Raw genomic sequence first — 4,065 nt, forward strand, 5'->3', positions numbered from 1 at the left:
GCAGCATGATTGTGATTATCCTTAGTAAATTACAGCAAATATCTTCCTTTCCTTGAAGATGAGTCCCTTCACTATTCTCTTATTCATCATCCACTTCCAGCCCTTTTCCTCCTCTCCAACAAGGTCTCCTCACCCTTCAAAGTCAAGCTCAATTAATTCTTGACACTACTGTGGGCCTTTTTCATCATTCCATCCAAAACAGATAATTCTTTTTCTGAACTCTGGCATTCAATATCCACACCGTCTGTTTGGGTTGAATTGTGTCCTCCAAAAAGATATGTTGAAACCCTAACTTCTGGTGCTTTTTAACATGACCTTATTTTGAAATAGGGTCTTTGCAGATGTAATCAAGTTAAAATGAGGTAGTTAAGTGGTCCCTCATCCAATAGTGTCGGTGTCCTTATAAGGAGAGGAGAAGAGATATACAGGAAGAATGCCATGTATAGACTGAGGCAGAAAATGGAGTGATGCATCTGCAAACCAAGGAGTGTCAAGGATTGCTGGCTATCACCAGAAGCTAGAAGAGAGAGGCATGGAACTGACTCTCCCTCAGAAAGAACAAACATGCTGACACTCTGAATTCAGACTTCTAGCCTCCAGAACTGTAAGAAAATAAATTTCTGTAATATCAAGCCATCAATTTTGGAGTCCCTTGTTATGGCAGCCCTAGGAACTTATATACCATCCACTTGCAACCCTTTCTTTCCATGCATCACCTGGTTACCTATTTAAGTCCATGTCTATATCCTTAACTTAAAAAAAAAAAATTCCTTAGACAGAAACCATATCTTAATCTTTTATTCTTATACCAAGATTATCTCACATCTATGGTAGGGTTGCCAAATAAAATACAAGACAGCTAGTTAACTGGGCATCCTGTATTTATATTTGCTAAATTGGGTGACTATAATTTATGTACAAAAGAGATGATCAGTAAATACCTAAGAAAAAAATGGATGAATTCCTAGTTTATCAATTTTATGAAAAGTTCTTTCTTAATATTTATAACAATCAATCATCAACAGGTACACTGAGAAACTTTAACCTACCTTCTATTAAACTTTGGTGGCCCACACCTGGAATATTGATTAAGATATTATAAGGGTACATCAGAAGTAGAGAAGACCAAAAAATAACAATTACGATGGTCAGAAATATAAAGGCAGGTGCCATTGCGAAGACAGGAGCTCAAGAATTTCAGACTCTGCCATTTGAAAAGGTTGAGTTGAAAGATTCATTATCAAAATCTAGAATCATAACAGATACATTAGTGAAATGATTAGTTCACCAAATCTATAAAGACTAGGCTGAGAATGAAACTAATATTAAATGATTACTTTTCTATTTGTCATGCCTTTACATACATTAATTCATTTCACCTATGTTAGGATGTAGGTATTATTACCCCTGTATTTCAGAGATAAGAGAACTAAGGTTTGGAGGGCAGAGTCAGAATTCAAACCCAAGATGCAAGACCTATGCTCATTCCACACTCCCAGATTGCTTCTCTAAACCTTTCTTCCCTGAGCAGTGCAAATTAGAAACAATTAAAGGAAGCACATATTTACTAAGTAGATAATACATATTAAAAACCCGTTGATGCAGAGAGCAGCCTGGCAGCAAATATAAAGTGATGCAAAATTTATGGATAAATTTATGAGTTAGAAAGCCATTAGAGGAAGAGGACTCACACAGAACTCACCTTTAAAATTGACATCAGAAGCTACTAGAACTTCTAGGACACCTAGCTAAATTGACATGGGGTCCATTTCAGAATGACCTTGTCCATACTCCTGTGCAAATGATCGACTTAATACAAGTCCATTTACTTCATTACCATTTAGCATTTGGGGGAGCTATAAAAGCTGAATTGTGTATTGTAAAGAGCACTGTATTTATAATGATGGAATCTCAGCCTGCTTCATTCTGTTACTTATTAGATGTGTGACAACAGAATTAAGTCACAAGCAATCTTGGCTCAGTTTCCTCCTTTGTAAATAATAGACTGCTTTCTAAATTCCTATCTAGCGAACACTTATACTATATGCTGCTTTTATTTCATAATTATATCAGTGCTTTTCAGCTGCTGTTTCCCCCACATCTTAAGCAAAATGCTTCTTTTCTTTACGTCTTTGTACTTGATTCATTTATTCTATAAACTGATCTCCTACTCTATGTCACGCACTGTGCAAGGCACTGGGATATAAGTGATAAACAAGAGAGACAAGATCCTTACTTTTATTAAGATTAAAAATTAAGATTAAGGGGGACTTCCCTAGCAGTTCAGTGGTTAAGACTTCACCATCCAATGCAGGGGATGAGGGTTCGATCCCTGGTTGGGGAGCTAAGATCCCACATGCCTCAGGGCCAAAAAACCAAAACATAGAACAGAAGCAATATTGTAACAAATTCAATAAAGACTTTAAAAATGGTCCACATCAAAAAAAAAAATCAAAAAGTTTAAGATTAAGAAAAAAATGAATAATTAGAATGGTCAGAACTAGGCAGATGTCATTGTCAAGAGACCCTAAAATAATAAATAAATAATTACAACTTTAATAAATGTTTTGAAGGACAATTATAGTCATGAGAAACTATTTAACACTTTAACTTGATTTAAGTCTCTAGGGTGAAAGAAAACTTCCCTGAGGAAACTAACATGTAAATTTAAACTTGAAGGGTGATGAGAATTTGGCAGATAAAGAGGTTGAGAAAGAGCATTTCCTGATAGAAAGAACATCAAACGTGAAGGCTCTGATTCAGGGAGGAGTTTGGTACTAAGAGGAAACAAAAGAAGGTCAACACAATAAAGTGTAGTCAGGCTGAATACAACAGTTTAAGATGTGGCTGAACAGTCACAAAGGGAGAACCTGGAACGCAGAATGCAGTTTAAAAGTATAGAATGGACAAGGCTTACATGCTTATTAAAATATACTCTCTTTGAGGATGCATTGGAGTTATCCAAACAGAGGAATGTAGGGGGGCATTCTAGGCAGGGATGAAAACATGCAAAGCCATGAAGTTTAGTTGGGATAAAAATAAGCTATTTTGAATTCAAAAAGTGACGGTTACATCAAAGGATACAATCAACAGAGTGAAAGGCAACCCAGAGAATGGAAGAATATATTTGCAAATCATATATCTGATAAGGGGTTAATATCCAGAATATGTAAAGAATTCTTACAATTCAACAACAAAAAACAAACAAGTCTATTAAAAATGGGCAAAGGACTTGAACAGACATTTCTCTAAAGAAGATAAACAAATGGTCAGTAAGCATATGAAAGGACGCACAACATCACTAATCATTAAGGAAAAGTAAACCGAAACCACAATGAGCTACCACCTCACACCTGTTACTTGGCTATTAAAAAAAAAAACAGAAAATAAGCACTGGAGAGGATGTGAAGAAATTAGAACCCTTGTGCACTGCTAGTGAGAATGTAAGATGGTGCAGCTGCTGTGGAAAACAGTATGGAGGTTCTTCAAAAAAAATTATACGAATTATCATATAATCCAGCACTTCTGGGTATATACCCTAAAGAATCCAAATCAGGGTCTCAAAGAGATATTTATGCACCCATGTTGGTGGAAGCAACCCAAGTGCCCAACAACAAATGAGTAAATAAACAAAACGTGCTATATACATACAATGGAATATTATTCAGCCTTTAAAAGGAAGGAAATCCTACATTTCCCATGTTACAACATGGATGAACCTTGAGGACTTTATGCTAAGTAAAATAAGTCAGTCACAAAAAGACAAACATTGTACGATTTCACTTATATGAGGTATCCAGAGAAGTCAAATTCATAGAGACAGACAATGGCACGGTGGGTGCCAGGGGCTGGAGGAGAAGGGAATGAGGACTGGTTGTTTAATGGGTATAGAATTTCAGTTTTTCAAGGTAAAAAACGTTCTGGGGGCTTCCCTGGTGGTGCAGTGGTTGAGAGTCCACCTGCCGGTGCAGGGGACACGGGTTCGTGCCCCCGGTCTGGGAGGATCCCACATGCCGCGGAGCGGCTGGGCCCGTGAGCCATGGCCGCTGAGCCTGCGCATCCGGA

The sequence above is a fragment of the Lipotes vexillifer genome, unplaced genomic scaffold (genome assembly GCF_000442215.2).
Source record: "Lipotes vexillifer unplaced genomic scaffold, Lipotes_vexillifer_v1.1 scaffold501, whole genome shotgun sequence".
NCBI lineage: Eukaryota > Metazoa > Chordata > Mammalia > Artiodactyla > Lipotidae > Lipotes > Lipotes vexillifer.